This window comes from Nycticebus coucang, chromosome 14, assembly GCF_027406575.1.
Source record: "Nycticebus coucang isolate mNycCou1 chromosome 14, mNycCou1.pri, whole genome shotgun sequence".
NCBI classification, from domain to species: domain Eukaryota; kingdom Metazoa; phylum Chordata; class Mammalia; order Primates; family Lorisidae; genus Nycticebus; species Nycticebus coucang.
This window is the reverse complement of record NC_069793.1, coordinates 43965166-43984483: the sequence shown is the minus strand read 5'-3', so window position 1 is coordinate 43984483 and position 19318 is coordinate 43965166.

Sequence of the window (19318 nt, the reverse complement as noted above, 5' to 3'; positions counted from 1 at the left end):
ATTAACTGGCAGGGGCTTTGAAAGCTATGATTGTAATTCCCTGTAGACCATTTCTCTGTTCCACGTGCAGAGAAACAAGAGCAAGCTCATGACATGTCATGTCATTGCCTTACACATTCAAATCCACTTCATATAGAAAAAGGCATCTCACATGTTACAACAGATAGGAGTCATAACAATCATAACAGCTTGCACTGATTGAGGACGATGGTCAACAAAAATATAAACAATGAATAAGAAAATTTCAAACCATAACAAGTTTGTGCCCCAGTGAGAATGGCCCACATCACAAAATCTCAAAACTGCAGATGCTGGCGTGGATGTGGAGAGAAGGGAACACTTTTACACTGCTGGTGGGACTGCAAACTAGTACAACCTTTCTGGAAGGAAGTATGGAGAAACCTCAAAGCACTCAAGCTAGACCTCGCATTTGATCCTGCAATCCCATTACTGGGCATCTACCCAGAAGGAAAGAAATCCTTTTATCATAAGGACACTTGTACTAGACTGTTTATTGCAGCTCAATTTACAATCACCAAAATGTGGAAACAGCCTAAATGCCCACCAACCCAGGAATGGATAACAAGCTGTGGTATATGTATACCATGGAATACTATTCAGCCATTTAAAAAAATGGAGACTTTACATCCTTCGTATTAACCTGGATGGATGTGGAAGACATTATTCTTAGTAAAGCATCACAAGAATGGAGAAGCATGAATCCTATGTACTCGATTTTGATATGAGGACAATTAATGACAATTGTGGTTATGGGGGGGAACAGAAAGAGGGAAGGAGGGAGGTGGGTGGGGCCTTGGTGTGTGTCACACTTTATGGGGGCAAGACATAATTGCAAGAGGGACTTTACCTAACAATTGCAATCAGTGTAACCTGGCTTATTGTACCCTCAATGACTCCCCAACAATAAAAAAAAAAAAAAAAAACAAGTTTGTGGACAGAATGTAACATGTGGCGGAGTTACTGGAGGGAAGGGGGAGTGACTTTAGATGGAGTGTCCAAAGATCAAACCCAGAATTAATTTTAAAGGAGGTCGTGGGCGGCGCCTGTGGCTCAGTGAGCAGGGCGCCGGCCCCATATACCGAGGGTGGCAGGTTCAAATCCAGCCCCTGCCAGACTGCAACAAAAAAATAGCCGGACGTTGTGGTAGGCGCCTGTAGTCCCAGCTACTCGGGAGGCTGAGGCAAGAGAATCGCTTAAGCCCAGGAGTTGGAGGTTGCTGTGAGCTGTGTGACGCCACAGCACTCTACCAAGGGCAATAAAGTGAAACTCTGTCTCTACAAAAAAAAAAAAAAAAAAAAAAGGAGGTCGTACATTGCTAGTTATGGACATCTTCAAGAAAATAATAAAGCTCTATTTATTTGAAAGAAAAAAATAATGACAACACGCATTTTTAACACCCTTGAGATTTATGAACTGCTTTCCATGTCCAATTTCCTCTGCTCCTCATAGCAAGCCTGTGGAGTAGGTGGTAACTCCCAATGCCTGGTTTACAGAGGAGGAAACTAAAGTTGAATAAAGTCAAGGACATTTCCAAAATCAGTTTAGGTAAAACTGATGTATTGCTTGTTTCTGTTTTTTTTTTATTTGATTAATAAGCTTTTTAATTTAAATAATTTGATTTTTACTGGTTAATTTTTTATTAATAAGCAACAAATAACCGAGGACAATAAAACATCACAAGCCTACTGTTCTCATAGTGTAGGATTGGCATAACATAGAAGAATAAAGTATTGCCACCAAATAGAAAATCTAAAAATCTAGGGCATTTGAGAACTTAAAATAGATGGCATGGCATTATAATTTAATAAAAATAAGTGGCTCATTATATAAATGGTACTGGATATCCAACTGGAAGAAAAAGACTCCCTAACTCAGGTCCTATGTAAAAATTACAAGTGGGTTAAGTGTGTCAATATTTTTAAAATAAAATGTTAAAAAAATTTAAAATGTAGAAGAATTGTTTGCAGAAACATGTTATGTGGGAGACCTTTTTAATCAAGACAGAAAACGTAGGTTTGGTACTCGTAGCTCAGTGGTTAAGGCACTGGGCACATACACTGGGGCTGGTGGTTTTGAACCAGCCTGGGGCCTGCTAAACAACAATGACAACAACAACAAAAAAATAGCCTGGTGTTGTGGTGGGCACCTATAGTTCCAGCTACTTGGGAGGCTGAGGCAAGAGAACCTCTTAAGCCCGAGAGTTTGAGGTTGCTGTGAGCTGGGACACCACAGCACTCTACCAAGGGTGACGTAATAAAACTCTGTCTCAAAAAAACAAACAAACAAAAAAGGCAGGAAACCTAGAGGCCGTGAAGGAAAAGAAATGTTTTTTATATAGCATAATTTATCTTGACAAATTCAGAAGCAAGTGGTAGCCTAGTAAAGAATATGAAATACATGGCAAACAAAAACTAAATGTTTCTATTATGCTAAATGATCCTACAAATTTTAAAAAACAAACTATCAAATTAGGAAAATAATGTAAACAGGAAACTGGCATAAGAGAAGATCTGAAAGTTCTTTTTTTTTTATTTATTTTGGTGGCCAGGGCTGGGTTTGAACCTGCCACCTCTGGCATGTGGGGCCGGTGCCCTACCCCTTTGAGCCACAGGCTCAAAGCCACCCCAATCTGAAAGTTCTGAGAGAACTTCAGTAAGAGAGCCAAACATAAGAATGATGAGGTACCATTTTACCCCATCAAATTGGCCAAAATTAAAGAGAGCCAAACATAAGAATGATGAGGTACCATTTTACCCCATCAAATTGGCCAAAATTAAAGAGAGCCAAACATAAGAATGATGAGGTACCATTTTACCCCATCAAATTGGCCAAAATTAAAAAGATCAATGTGAATTGGAGAAGATGCTAGAAAACTGCCGTTCCCATAAATCAAAAGGAAGTGGGAATTTGTCAATCACTACAATCTGGAAAGTAGTGATACTTTCTGGGAAGTAATCTGGCAATGTATATTAAAACGTATTTTATTTTAATTCATTAAGTTTCCATTTGACCTAGGAAGCCTACTTTTTAAAAAATGTGTTTCACGATATATAAAAACAGCAACAAATAAGGTTCTGCATTAAAAAATGATTATAATAATGTTTATAGTCACAAAAAATAAAACTGGAAGTATTAATAGTGGTATGGTAAATGGTTAAACGGAGGAGTGTATCTATTCTGTAGAATATTATTAATTCTCTAAACAAAGTTCCATCTTTATCTCTCAGCCCAGATGGATTATGATGTATTTATTAAGTGAAAAATAAGAGAGGAATGAGTTTGTTATGACCTGTCTTTACTTTTTAAAACTTTACAAGCGTGCACATGTACGTACTGTGAACTTTTCTTTTTTTTTTTGTAGAGACAGAGTCTCACCTGATTGCCTTTGGTAGAGTGCCGTGGCGTCACACAGCTCACAGCAACCTCCAACTCCTGGGCTTAGGCGATTCTCTTGCCTCAGCCTCCCGAGCAGCTGGGACTACAGGCGCCCGTCACAACGCCCGGCTATTTTTTTGTTGCAGTTTGGCTGGGGCTGGGTTTGAACCCGCCACCCCCGGCATATGGGGCCGGCGCCCTACTCACTGAGCCACAGGCACCGCCCCACTGTGAACTTTTCTAAGCCAATTTCATCATGCACTACTTTTAGGATCATATTGGTAAATAATGGTAACATTTTCAAAAGTTTTAGGTAGGTGATATTCTCTACAATATCACTTCCAGGATGTAATAAAAGCAAATTTCAGAGTCAATTCTGCTGCATATATGAACTCTTACTAACAAGCAAGCACAAATATAACACACCGACCAGAGAGTCCATTTTTAAACATCTATCAAGCTAACCTGCTGCTTGTTTCACCTGAAACCCCACTTTTTTTTTTTTTTTGTAGAGACAGAGTCTCACTTTACTGCCCTCGGTAGAGTGCCGTGGCGTCACACGGCTCACAGCAACCTCCACAGCTCTTGGGTTTATGTGATTCTCTTGCCTCAGCCTTCCGAGCAGCTGGGACTACAGGCGCCCGCCACAACGCCCGGCTATTTTTTTGTTGTTGCAGTTTGGCCGGGGCTGGGTTTGAACCCACCACCCTCGGCATATGGGGCCCGGCGCCCTACTCACTGAGCTACAGGCGCCGCCCCTGAAACCCCATTTTTGACATTTATTATACTAATCAGCAAAGATGAAAATTATTAAAGCAGTTGTAATAGCCACATCTAGCTTAGGGCAACGTGGGGTATGACTTAAACTAACACACCTGTCTAGGTCCAAGTATTTAAAGACAAATTTTCTGCATTATAACAATAGGATAGGGAGGATGAGGAAATGTTATACAAAAGGTTTCATATAGGTTGGGTAGAAATGGAATGAAAGGTGGAGATAAAGAGAGTATTAATGTATCTGTTATGCATTGTTACATTATTTCAACACATATTATTTTTGTGCTTTAAACATTTTAGAAACATATGTGACAAAACTATTTTATGAAAGTAAAATCCAGAGAGCCTTTGCACATGCCCTGCCTTCTGCATGGATGGTCTCACTCTCCTTTTAGGTTACCAGCGATCTCCTCTTCCTCCAGGTCTCAGTTCAGACACCACACCATTCGGGAAGCCTTTTGGACCACTCCAGCTAGACCCGTGCTTCTCTGAACTTCCACAGCTCCTGAAACATCTCCTAGTAGAATAGTCATGACAATCATTATTGTCTATTTTTCCTGTTAGACTATACATTTTAGGAGAGCAGGGACTTTGCCTTCTTCCATGCTGTGTCTCCTAACACCATGTCTAAAATAGTAGGTACTCGAAAATACGTATTTTGAATTCATGAAGGAATGAATGTTGACATATAGCATTTAGTTTTTTGTGGGAGTTTTGGAATCACAATGGTTGTGAAATAGGTCCAATAAAATCCAAAGCCTTCTTGCCCACCCAGTTTCTTACCATTGTCTTATGAGAGACTATATGGGCCACCAGCATAATTTTCAATGCCCATATTTGCAATCCATTAAAAGGGAGTAAAAATCTTCTCCAGTAATAACTTGTCAGGCATCATGGAGTGGTCAAAATTATCCAAACATACTTTTTGAGACCTAGACTTACCGTTTGTTAAATGTAGAATCTTGGAAGCGATATTTAACCTTTACTCTGAGTTCTAATTCTATCACCCATAAAATAAAATTAAAATCATTCTTTTGGCTCAGTGCCTGTTGCTCAGTGGTTAGGGCACTGGCCACATGCACTGGGGCTGGTGGGTTTGAAACCGGCCCAGGTCTGCTAAACAACAATGACAACAACAACAAAAAAACAGCTGAGCATTGTGGCAGGCACCTATAGTCCCAGCTATTTGGGAGGCTGAGGCAAGAGAATCACTTGAGCCCGAGTTTGAGGTTGCTGTGAGCTGGGATGTCACAGCACTCTACTGAGGACGACATAGAATCTGTCTCAAAAAAAAAAATCATTCCTTTGTAGGATTATGGTAGGTATCAAATAACATAATCATTTGAAAACACTCTTTTAACTATAAGGTGAAATGTACATAAGTTTGATTATAATGAAGATCAAAGTCTCACAGTTCCTTCTTGAGCATTAAAGTTTATCCACTGTAAATGACTAAGTGCACCACATGTAATCTTTTGAGCACCTCAAAAGGGAAGAATTATAGAATCATAACGTGTGAATGTGTGAAGGGGTCGCAAAGTCCTGGTCTATCCTCCCCATTGTGTAGCTGGGAAAACTGAGGTCCAGAGAAGTTTCATGACTTTACTCGCCACATGGCGAGTTGGTTCAAATGAGGTCATCACATCCAAGGGATTATCTTAGCAGTTTTTTCCAGCTTGCTTTTTTTGTGCCTCAAAAAGGAACTGATCTCAAGCAGAATTTGCCTTGCTTTGACAGAAAGAAATACTCTTAATCCCAACACAACACAAAGGCTTCTTTGAGAATTGTACTCATGTGCTGAGCATGAATCAATCATTGCAGCAACAAAAGCAAATTTCCCTGAAAAAAAGAAGTGTTGTCCTTTGGATCCATTTCATAGATGAATCTTACTGCACCGTATTCATGAGCTTGTGCAAGCCTTGCTTGTGTAACCTCACCGAAACAAGCGGTAACAACAACAACAAAACCCAGAAAAGGTCTGAAGTCTGACAATAAAAAGAAAGGCTGGGAACCACAAGGCCTGCTTTTCCATTAATTTTGTATTTGAGTGACTTGTTTTGGGGAAGAGGAGGTGATGCTTCGTCTTGGTGTGATGGCAATAGAGATCCCTTACCCATGTGTAGGCCTTCAGAATTTTCAAAGCGGTGTCACGAACCTTCTCACTTTGATCCCCACACCAACCCTAGGATGGAGGCATGCAGTTTTCTAAGAAAATCCACTTATGTTTCTCCTCTGATCTCCTCTTTTGTTTCAGGCATATTGCAACTCAGGGAGCTATACGTCTCACGTGCAAAGAGTCAGAACAATTCAGAAAGGCAAAAATAATGGTCAAGTTTTTCTAAAGGAGTTCAGAGAGAGAGAGAATGTGTTTGTACGAATGACAAAAAAATTAAGACAATGTGGGAGTGGGTTATCCTCCCAATAATAATGCTGGTAGCCTATGGGAAAAGACTTACAGAGAAGCTGGATTTACTGTTTTAATTTTCTAATTTTATGTTCTTCTTAATATATGGCTAAAGAAATGATAGCTTCAATTTTTGAGAGTTCTTATGTTTGCTGTGCCGGTGCTAGTTGTGTTTGGATCACATCTTTAGTAACAAACATCACTAGCTATGTGATAACATTGGAGACCATATGAAGACAATTCTGAGATTTTTCTCTGTGTCTTTTTCTTTAGCCAATCACTTTCAGCAGGCCTGGACTTGTGATACTTTAGTAAAAATGCTTTAAAGGAAAAAAAAAAAAAAAGGTGAGAACTATGTCATCTTCTTTAACAGTTTTCATCAAGTTGTCAAAGGCTTGATCCTACCGGCCTCTGGAGGAGGAGGTCCCTGTGCATTGTTCTCTAGGAGATGCCTTCTGTACTCAATGAGGACTTTCTTAGTACCCCTCCTCACAGGCCCAGTGGAAAAAATACACGTGGAGAGTGAAAATGAAGAATTACTCACTTCAGGTGGAACTACATCTTAGACTCTGAATTCTGGAGAAGTTTCACAGTTATAATTTCTGGTCTCTATTGAGAATGAAAACCAGCTGAAGTAGATCAATTGCTAGCCTGGAAAGCAATTGGATTGTCTGAAAGCATTGATCTTCCCTTTTCTCTGAAGTACTTTCTAGATGTTGCGTATGCCTACATATTAAATACACATCACAGGTAATGATGTGTATTTAATAAGTAGATATTTTGCAAAATTTGGCCTAGGCTTTATGCTTTGCTTTCACAAGCAAAATAATATAGAGATAATCATCTATTATCTGGCTGGAATTATCTAGACCAACACTGCAATGATAGACATGTCGTTTTGACTGACTATAACTAAAACCATACACAAAATGCATAAACTCTCAGAGGATTCCAGAAGGTGTGCTACATGAGGAAACTTGTACTGAGAGACAGGCCAGCAATGAATTTCCTGGATTGCTGTTTTTCCCTTCCTACATAGTCTGTCTTGGGCTCCAGAGCAGCCTGAAATCTAGAATTATGAGTGGGTATGCGTGGTCAGAAAAAAGCTTCAAGAAAAGCTGGTACTTGTTAGTCAGAGGATCTGCAGGGGGGTGGATCCTGGCAAGACAGAGGTCTTTTGACTTTCCCTGGCCCACTCCAGATGACAGCCAGCAAGGAAATAACAAGCTCCCCTCCGGTGACAGCAGCAGCAGCAGCATTAAAAGTGACCCATGAGGTGCAACCCTAGGGATTCTTCCTACCCTAAGCCAGATGAGCTCCAGCAAGGAAGGATGTCAGCCTAAATAGCAAACAGGGAGAGGCTCCTGAAAGAACATGTATTTATTTGGTAATAGAGCCTTGTAATGGGAATATGCATACCAAAGAAAATGTGCATATTTAGGGAAGTAGAGGAAGACAAAAGTTTTTAAAGCAAAAAATGAGGAGGATTACATAAGTGTTTGGAAATAATTGCCCTTGGCTGTAAGGGTCCATAACAAGGATGACATCAGTCCAAGGTTGAACGGGCAGTTGCTGGGCAGCTGTTCTTGCAGAAGTGCCCTTTCATGTAAGGTTGCTGTGGTTTGTGCAAGGTTGTGGTTTTCACAGAGTCTTTTCCATCATCAGGCATTCAAGTATGAGAACCCTCTCTTCATGGCCTTCCCTGGCACTATTTGTCAGGCTTTTCTTAATATTAGTGAGTCAGAACACCCCTCCCCCAACACAGGCCTGGTGGAGGTGGCCACCAGGGGGGATGAGCCCCTGGGAGTCTCCCACATACTCCAGGGCAGCACCCCCAGCAAAGGGGAATTGCTGAGATCCCTTTTCTGTTACAGTCAATGGTTCCAGATGGTTGTGTGTGGCCTGAGTTGAGAAAACCGAATCCTTTACCCTGCCCTATAGGTAGTACTCACAAAGGAAGAAGACAGTTGTACAAAGCAGAAAATCCTTTTAGGATCTGAGTATAATCTTGGAACTGGGGAAGCCTGACCTTCTTTATTCCTTCCAGACACCTGTTGCTCTATACTCCCTGACTCCAGTGTAGACAGCCATCCATTGGGTTGCAGGTTGGAGGCAAGAGAAACATCAACTGTGTTTCACACCCCAGCTCTTGTTTTGCTTGGCCAAGGCACTTGATGATCAGAGTGGGGAAAAATCAGAGTGACAAGACAGTTGCTAAGAGACAGAAACCACAAGACTGGAGTCCAGTTTCAAGAGTCATGATCCAAGATTTCTGGCTTTTGGACATTAGCCCACTGTCCCTGGCAGGATACTAACAGTCTAGCAACCTACTTGAGGTTTTAAGAGTTAGTATTGGCAGAGAAGCTCCAAGCTTACAAAGTAACATCGAATAACCGATCATCTTCTTTTGCAATCCCTAGAGAAATGCCAACACAGCATAGCCTTCAGAATAGGAACTCCCCCAGAAGACCCCTCCCTGAAATGACCATGAAGGCAAGAAAAATGGAGTTGCTTCTTTCAACAGAAGTTTGCTTCTCTCTTTTCCTGGCTAGGTTGTTTGAAGATGCCTTGAGTTCATGCCATGCCCATATCTACCCAACCTCAGTCCCTGTGTGGATTATCCTTGCAAGTTTGCCCCAGCTTTAGGAGAAGAATCGAAAGAGTAGAAGAGAAACCTTATTTCCTTTGGACTCATCTCGGTACTCCACGCCTGGCTTAGCATCTTTCTCTCACCCTAAGTAATACCCACTGATTGTGTTTTCCTTATTACCTGTTAAAATGAGAGTTTGAACTAGATGAGTATTCAAGTTTTTTCAAGATTCCTCCGGAGCATGAAACATGGGCTTCTCTTTAACTAGAGAGCTCCCAAATGGAGGAACCATGACACAAAAATGGGTCCCTGTAATTCCCTGGCACAACGCTTGGCATACAGTAGGTCTGTTAGTGGCCATTCCATTGATTGATAATCTGGAGCAAGCCCACATGGCTAAACCTTTCTCCATATACATCCATTTTGCCTCACTGTTCTTGCCTTGGGCTGTTGTCTTTTGATGAAGGTCTTAAATTAACAAGGTCGTTTCACATCTAGAACTAAGACAACCCTTCCTCTACCCCCTTCCAAGTGAGGACAATTTCATCCCTATCACTCCAAGATCCCTAGCCCCCAAAAGCTCAGATACCAATTAGCCTCCAGTAGAGATTAATAAACAATACAATGATGACAGATAAAAAGACTAATTCTTTGGCCGAGAGAATCACTTTAATTAATTTAATCCTGGCTGAAAGATCAGCTGTGCTCAGGCCTGCTCACCAGCAGGGCCCATTTATCCCGGTCTGTCCCTGCCTGGAAAGCCAGGGTGTGCTTGGGAGCCGGCACTTAAGCAACAATGAGAAACAGATTGTACTGTCAGGCTTCATTAAAGATCATCATTAGTATTCCCATTTGAAGACTGTCGCTCGAGCTCCATCTTTTACCAATTCTTCCCTGGCACATTGTGAAGTTTGGTTCAGCTGTGAAACGTAAAAAATTCTCACTGGGCTCCCTGGTGGCAGAGGGTGGGTATCATTTGATGCCTGTCGCTCTGCAGCTTAAAGGGCAAATCCCTGGGGAAATGATGGTCCCTGGGATTCTGTTTGTAAATCAAGTCATGTGCAGCTGCCTGGGATTCAGATATTTTCAAGGAATGGAACTAACTTTCTAGGATTTGGCCGTAGAAAGCAGACATAGGATGGCTTTGTCATCTTCCCCAGGAGCCTATTACAACTGTTCTCTTGCAGAAGAGCTGAAAAGGATTTTTTTAGTGGAACACCAGCTAGTGACAAATAGAATCACCATCAAAGTGGGCCAAAACCTCAATAGAAGAACAGGAAATTACTCTGGTATTCTTTAAAGCCAGCAACCCTCACGGCCCAGTTCCATCTGGCTTTGGGGAAACGGGTTTTCAGCCCAATCGCTCCACATAGGATATGAAATTTTAATCTGCTTTTTCTGCAAACTGCCAATTTTAACTACGTCTCTCCTGCTGAAGCAATTTTTGTTTTTATTTGGGAAAAGGGGCAAAATTTTACACATTTCGTCCCCTTTTACCTAGTAAGTAAATAACCGCTTGGCTTCTCTGCCGTTTGGGGGAATTAGGTCATCTCTGCTGGGTGTAGCTCCGTCACCTTTCTTTTCTGACTTACTTCTCTTGGGTTTTTCCAGCCACTTACTTTGGTTGTTATTCTTTTGACTCTTTCAACATGCTTGTCTCGTACTTCATTTGGTGTCAGATCATGCCGTTTCATTTTAGATCTGGTGTCTCTTTTGCACTGGATTCAAATCTCCCAATGAATGTGACCCCAAGACCAATCTCTATCCTTCCTTCTGTCCTTTCTTTGTCCTTTCTTCTTTCTCTCTCCCTTCTCTTCCTCTCTGTCCTCCCCTCCTCTTTGTCATTGTTTGAGTTAGTGAGTAATGTCTAGAAAAGGCAAAGTTAAAAGAGGAAATAAATGGAAAACTTTGCCTGCTAACCAGGCACCACCCCGTACACCCCAAACACTTAATACCCAGAGTGGTATGTTATTAACGACAAGGTCTTTTTGGCAACATTTTAACAAAATCAGGAAGAAAACTAATTTTAAAAATAACCATGCTTGTGAATGAGCAAAATTAAGACTGAATTTACTTTGCTACAGCTGTTTCTGACTGTGTGTTGAATGGTTTAGTGTCAACTATAAGAACACCTCACTTCAACCACAGCAGTGATACTTTTATCTACTTTGTTTATCAGGCTTTGAAGAAGGATATCTGAAGCTAAACCATTTTTTATTTTGAAATATTAAGGGGATACAAATGTTTTGGTCACATGGATTGCTTTTGTAATGCTTGAGTCATGGCGATGGGTGTGCCCACCACCCAAATAGTGTTTATTCATTGTAGCTTATTCCTTGTACCCGTTATGTGCATTCTCAACCACCCATCCTCCCCCACCCAGCTCGATTCCCACTAAATTTTACGTCCTTCCGTGCACACAGGTGCTCATCGTTTAGTTCCCATGTAATAGCAAGTACATGTGGTGTTTGTCCATTCTTTTACTTTACTTAGGATAATGGTGTTCAGTTTCATCCAAATTGTTGCAAATGTCATTAATTCATCCTTTTGATGGTTGAATTCTCCATGCTATACGTACACCATATTTTATCGATCCACTCATGAATTGATGGGCACTGGGTTGATTCCACATCTTTGCAGTTGTGAATTGTGCTACAGTAACTATCTGAGTGCAGGTGTCTTTTGGGTCACATGACTTCTTTTCCTTTGGATGGTTACCCAGTAGTGGGATTGCTGAATCGAATGGTAGGTCTACTTTTACTTCTCTGATGCATCACCATACTTTTTCCAGACAAACTGTACAAAAAGAAATAAGTGGGATCCAGCCTAATCAAGCACAAGACCCCATCTCTACTAAAAATTGAAAAACTAGCCAGGGCTTATGGCAGGCGCCTATAGTCCCAGCTACTTGGGAGGCTGAGGCAAAAGAAACTCTTGAACCCAGGAATTCGAGGTTGCTGTGAGGTATGTTGACAACACAGCACTCTACCCAGGGTGACAGAGTGAGACTCTGTCTCAAAAATAATAAAATAATAAATGGAATTTCATTAAATTAAAAAGCTTCTACATAGCCAAGGAAATAATCAACAGAGCAAATAGACAACCCACAGAAAAAATATTTGCAAGCTGTATCTCTGATAAAGAGCTACACCAGAATCTACAAAGATCTCAAGCAGATCAGCAAGAAAAAAAAAAAAAAAAAACATTAAAAAGTGGGGGGAAAGCTGGGCACGGGGGCTCACTTCTGTAATCCCAGCACTCTGGGAGGCTGAGGTGGATAGATTGCCTGTGCTCATGAGTTCAAGAACAGCCTGACCAAGAACGGAAACCCAGTCTTTAAAAAATAGTCAGGCCTTGTGGTGGGCACCTGCAGTCCCAGCTACTTGGGAGGCTGAGGCAAGAAAATCACTTGAGCCCAAGAGTTTGAGGTTGCTGTGAGCTATGATGCCATGGCACTCTACCAAGGGTGACCAACTGAGACTCTGTCTCAAAAAAAAAAAAAAAGAAAAAGTGGGAAAAAGACATGAACAGAAACTTTTCAAAGGAAGATGGACAAATGGCTAATAAACACATTAAAAAATGCTCAACATCACTAATAATCAGGGAAATGCAAATTAAAATGACAATGAGGTATCACCTTGCCCCATGAGAATGGATTTTATTATAAAGTAAGATGACAATAGACACTGGTGTGGAGGCAGAAAGGAAGGAGTGCTTATGCTTCGTTGGTGGGACTGAGGCTAAAACATTTTACAACCAGTGTACTCTTTGATCTAATGATTTTTTCAATTTTGAGTTTCAAGGATTTATGAAAACTCAAGTTCTGATTATTCTCATTGGAAATAGATGTGAATCCCACAGATAAACTCCAGGGAAGTACAAAATCCCTATGCACTGGATCTTTCCATGGACTGCAGAGGCTTCGCCTGCACACCACCAATGAGGCAAATCAGAATTGAGAACTTTATTATGTCCTCCTTGGTAGTCACTGGGGTGCTGTTCAGTTGCATACGTCATGCTAACATTCAGACCCAGGGAAGTCTTTTCCAGATGGCTGGCTCCGTTTCCCTTGGAAGATGCTTTAGCATAGAACTCCTTGTAGTGGACATTTGCCATTATTTGGCTGTCTGACATTAAGTCCCACTTCTTATTTCCTTCCCGAATATTCGCCTTTTGTGTGCAGTCTTCGTGGGACATGTGAGATAGCTCTCACCCTGGAAGCCGAAAGAGTCAGATCTTGCATTTCCCATCCCCGGTGTACCCAGAAAATGGACATATAACTTAACTTTGTTCAATCAGATCTCTTCTCCCAAGACTTTAAATCATGAGCAAGCAGTGCAGGCATTCTGGGAGTTGGAAGTCATCTCCATTGCCCAGTAACTTGGGATCAGACACCAGACTGTGGGTGTAGCCCAGCCAGTGCAGTGGTTCCTGCTACCTAAACTTCCAGATCTTTCATGCCCCCTTCATTGTCTCCAAACCTTGTTCTGTGGCCTCCTGTCAATTCTGTAAGCACCTAATACTGATCTAATAAACTTATTTTTTTCTCTGTTATAGCCAGAGTCCCTTTTTGTTGCTACAGTAAAAGAAACCCTGATGGTAGGTACTCTGTGCAAGTCCACTTTCCATCTGCCTCTCCCTACACAGATGTCCCTGTGAAGACAGTGGTGTGTGTGTCAAATGTCTGAAAAGAAGGATGTAGGTAGAAGGGGCTTGAGCTGAAGGTGTATACAGTCTCGGATTTGCATTTCTCTCTGAGTGTCTCTAGTATAGGAACCAAGGAACTTGTGCTTTTCCAGGAGTTAGCTAATGCCCTATAATTGTTATAGGTTTGTGATGGGAAGAACCTGGAATAAACTTCAGCCTCTCATCCTCTTCCTCTTTCTGGGCTATCCAATGGTACTCAATCTTCAGGGTGCTGACAAGTTGCCTAGAATATTGTTAAACCATAAGATTCTGAGTATTCTCTCCCCCACCTGCATACGCCAAGATTCTGGTTTAATAGGAGAGTCTGATGAAGATGGTCTCAGAACCATATTTTTTTTTTTTTTTTTTTGAGACAGAGTCTCAAGCTGTCACCCTGGGCAGAGTGCTATAGTGTCATAGCTCACAGCTACCTCCAACTTTTGGGCTCCAGTGATCCTTTTGCCTCAGTTTTTCTTTTTTAGTAGAGACAGGGTCTTGCTTTTGCTCAGGCTGGTCTTGAACTTGTGAGCTCAAGCAATCCCCTCACCTTGGCCTCCCAGAGTGCTAGGATGACAGCCACCACCGCACCCAGCCACTAGAACCAGATTTTGAAAAACATTGAAAGCCAACCTGAAAATAAAGCCACTCCACAAACAAGGAAAAACTAGAGAAATTCATAAAGAAACAGAGGTAGAGAGCTTTAATCAAGCTAAACTGAAAGACTGATCTACCTATGGATTTAAGAAAGAGAATATATCCTTGTATTATTTGGGCAAAACTTAAAATTGGTTGTCTTACAACTGAAAGCTGGTAACTAATATGAAAAAATGTTTTTACTTTATACATCATCTGATTACATATCACAACCACCCCCATGAAGAAAGTTTTCGTTTGATTCCTGTTTTGCAATTGGTGACACCAGCTGGAAAGTGAGGATCTTTGGCTGAAACAAGCCTAAGTTAGAGTCAGAACTGTAGAGGTTGGTTATTTCGTGAAAGACTGACTCCCTCCTTAGAGCAAATAGAACACTTGTCCTGATTCCTACTGGATTTGTTCCACTGCCTTTCTGAAGCCTTCTCTGAAAACTGGGCCCACACTGATATTCTTTACGTGGCTACCAAGTATAAATAGCTTCAGGGTCCCAGGTGCATAATTTAATTGTTCTTAAATAGCTTAACATTTCAGTCACTCTACTGTAAGCTCCTCAAAGACAAAGACTACATCTTCTTCACATTCTGCTAGAAAATGCTCAATCAGTAATAGATAATTATTGCCTGACTGAATTAAAACAAAAGGACAAATAATCGGAAGGGTAGAATAAACCATGGCTTATTCATATGAATGCCTCTGGGTTCTAGTAGTTTCTGACACAAAGTTTATGTTCAACAAATTGTTGCCAAATAAATGAATGAATATAAATTGAGCCTTTCAAATACAATGAGACCTCATACCGATGACATCGGAGAATGGGCTTTTTAGTGAAATACTAAAAAACCACGGACCAGCCGTGATGGCTCACACCTGTAATCCTAGCACTTTGGGAGGCCAAGGTGAGAAGATCAGTTGAGCCCAGGAATTTAAGATCAGCCTTGGTAGCATAGCAAGACCTCTAAAAAAATTTTTAAAAATCAGCTGGGTGTGGTGGCAGGCACCCATCCTCAAAGCTACTCAGGAGGCTGAGGCAGGAGGACTGCTTGAGCCCCTAAGTTTGAGGTTGTTGTGAGCTGTGATGATGTCACTGCACTCCAGCCTGGGCAACAGAGCAAGACCCTGTTTCACAAAGCAACAACAATAAAAACAAGTTAATAAAGCATCTCATCTTGCCTTCAAGGAATAATGTTTTAAAATTGGCAGCAATTCAAAGATTTCCAGTGGACACTCTTAACATCAGGGCTAGTAGCACTAACCATGAAAGGTTTATAATCCCAACTGTTTCATAATTTAAGATCAACATTGCTGCCTAGTACAGTACAAAGCTAGAACTATAGGTCACTCAATAAAAGTTACAATGTATTCCAACCACAGGCTAGGGTGCATATGGCACAAAGATTAAGAAATTAAGTAATCCAACCACTACTGCAAACAAAAGATTTAATTTTTTTTTTTTTGTGAGACAGAGTCTCAAGCTATTGCCCCGGGTAGAGTGCCAGGGCGTCAAAGCTCACAGCAAACCTCCAACTCCTGGGCTTAAGGGATTCTCTTGCCTCAGCCTCCCAAGTAGCTGGGACTACAGGCACCTGCCACAATGCCCGGCTATTTTTTGGTTGTAGTTGTCATTGTTTGGCAGCTCTGGTGTATGTGGTTAGCGCCTTAGCTGCTTGAGCTACAGGTGCCACCCAAAGATTTGAATTTTAAATTGTAATGATGTTCTCACATTTTAAAATAATACAAATACTTTAAAATTGTATATGCTCCCCAGGACATAAAAGTTTAAACCTCTGCCCTTAATTTGGCATTTACGTGACATGGAAGGGTAGAAAGCAATTGCTTGTAGACTAGAACACCGGATTCCATTTCTGGCTCCAATTCAGGCAGGTCATAAACCTCTGAGATGCCTTTTCTTTTCTATAAAACTAGGTAAGAGTAAAATCCACTCCACAGACTCATTGTGAGTGTGCAATTAGACAACATATGTTGCAAAAGTTCTTTATATAGTAAATGTATATCGTTTAGGATGATTTAGGTTGTAAGTAACAGAAAATCTATTTCAAAGTAGCTAAACTATAGGGAGAAAGTACCGGCTTCCCTAACTGAAAAGCCTGAAATATACCTGGTGTTACTTCTGTCCACACAGCTCTTCTCTGCTGTTGTGTGTGGGTGGATTTATCACCAGGTCGGCTTCACTCACAGTCTGAAGACGGCTGCCAGCAGTACACGGGGCATCCTGAGAAGAGAAAGATGCTTTCCCTACCCTCCAAACAAAAGTCTAAGTTTCACTGTGCCTGCACCACTACTGAATGATGTCAGGATTATCCAGATTGGCTTAGAGAATCAGGGCTAACCCCATGACAAAGTGTGATATCAGTCTCACCCATAGTATATAGATGCTAGACAAAGAGTGATTTTTCTTTCCAAAGGAAAGTGCAGACTGAGAATAAGGAAATAAATGCTGAGTAGTCACAAATCCATAGCTTTGTATTCTGATGTATGTTAGTATCACAGCTCAGCTTGGAGTACGCACCTTTATCCATCTGTGTATGTAAACTACCTTACAGTTTTGCCTTAAGATGTTAAGTGTTTGAACTTACGACAGTTATTTCCTTAATTTTTGTTGCCACCTCTCAAATTATTGAGATTATTCCCATAATGAAAGTCACATTACCTTTTTTATTTGTAATATACGGAAGAGCTTAGAGAACTGTACTATACAAATGGCAGATACTCACTCTCCTTGCAAATTTGCTTTTCAGTCTGGTCCTTTGAGTTTAGGATACTACTACCAGGTTAGGATCAGGGAGTCTCTATAGACACGTTCCTTGGAAACTAGATTTATTCACACAGGACATGACTTTCCAAGAAAAAAAAATAATGATTCAGCTCAATTTTTATTGAATAATGTAGCCTCAGGCTTTTCTGAAACAGGTAGTTCATTAGCTCTTAGTACAATAGCTCTAATCATTTTTGTAAAAGCTTAATTTGCATAATGATTGAGAGTTCACAAAATGCTTAAAAACTAAGAGCAAGGGATATTGAAATTTTGTAGATTTTAGGCCTAGGTATCAGGCTTCTGAGTGAGTGATATATCTAAGGTACACTGGAAACAATCATAACCAAAATCCCTAGTCATATAATTATTTAAGACCTAAATTCTACATCTTTATTTCTCTCTACCCTTTCTAAACATCACAAGGCTTAAGATGAAAGTCTGCAGCTTTATAATTATTATGTTTTCACATATCTTTGCTGATTGGATTCTTACAACCTCCTTTGAGATGGGTAAGAATTATTAGCTGCCCTTTACATACAGGGAAACTGAACCCCAGAAAAGATAAAGGAATTGACAAAGGTCACATAGGAAGTGTCAAATCCAGATTTTCTGATTCCATGTTCAATACTCTTTCTACAACATCATGGTGTATACATTTGGAAATTTATGGAGACTACTACAAAAATATCAGACTCACTTTGGGTTCTAAGACAGGACTTTAATGTCTTTCTGAGTAAACTCTTCAAATCAATTAGTAAGATAAGTCCTCATCCTTGGGGAGTTTTACAAGGTTGAAAGAGCTTCCACCTTACTCTGGGACAATGCTGGAAGAAGAGCTAAATGATTTAAAGTCTCTATCTCATAAATTCTGGAACTCAGGGACCCCTAATTGAAGGACAAATAATCATATCAAGAGCTTTGATTCCCCTGTCAAAAATGACTTACCCTTCAATGCTCTGTTTCTGACAATTAGCATGTTTTGCTTATAATGAGGTCCACTTTTGAACCATGACCAAGGAGGGACTCATGTTCTCTGGCGATTTATCTTGCCCTGGTAAAGAAAGTAACGCCAACCAAATGATTTCACGTTGGTCCTGTTGGAAGGGTGTGATCTCTTCCATGTGATTTCAAGGGAAAGGGCCATCCACTTTTAAACTGAAGAATCTGGTTCATGGATGAAGTCATTCGTGGGCCACTGACCACAGTTGTTCAGTTGATCACCATTCTTCTCCTTGATTGCAGTAGATTTAAGTCACTAGTGAGAAAAGTAAAAACTAATCAAATTTTCCCACAAGGAACACATTTTTGGTTTTTGTTTTATAGTCCTTTATAGTCCTTGCATCTCGATACTTGCAGCATGAATTTCACTACAAAAGCACAATATATTGCAGACAGGAATTTTGATCTCCATTTTTGTAGTGCATTAGAAAACTGAATGATGATTTTGGTATAAGCAGAGATAATTAAAAGTGTATTCAAAGTTACCATGGAAAATGGTGCATCATCTCCAATGTAACATGGATAGATGGGGGTTATTTTTGTTGTATCAGCAAAACAAAACTATTGCCAAATTACATTACCTTCAAATAAATGCCGTGTGTTGGATTTTTGTCTTGATAAGTGTATTTAATTACTTAACGTAACAAGCACATGTTATTTGAAAATTTAATTAGTGTATTTTCATTTCATTCATTTACATATAGCTGGATTTCTACCAAACATGATAGGAGCCAGAGTGCTGTCTTTTGATTTAAAAGTAAGATTTTTGAAATGTATATAAACAGACCGTTTCAGGTCAACAAAAGAAACAAAATATTGGCACTCTCTTCTTTCTGTACAATTTGAGAATAGACTTAAGTTTTTCCATTTTCAACTCCAAATGAATTCTTATTCCAGACTGTTTTGGTCCATGCCAATAGTGGTGGTGGAATTTTCTCTGGACCTGCAGAATACTGCTACCTCTATTAAATGTTAGATTCCCACAGATTCCCAGGCAATCATCTCTGTGGACCAGGGAGCTTCAGTGAGTCTCTGCAAT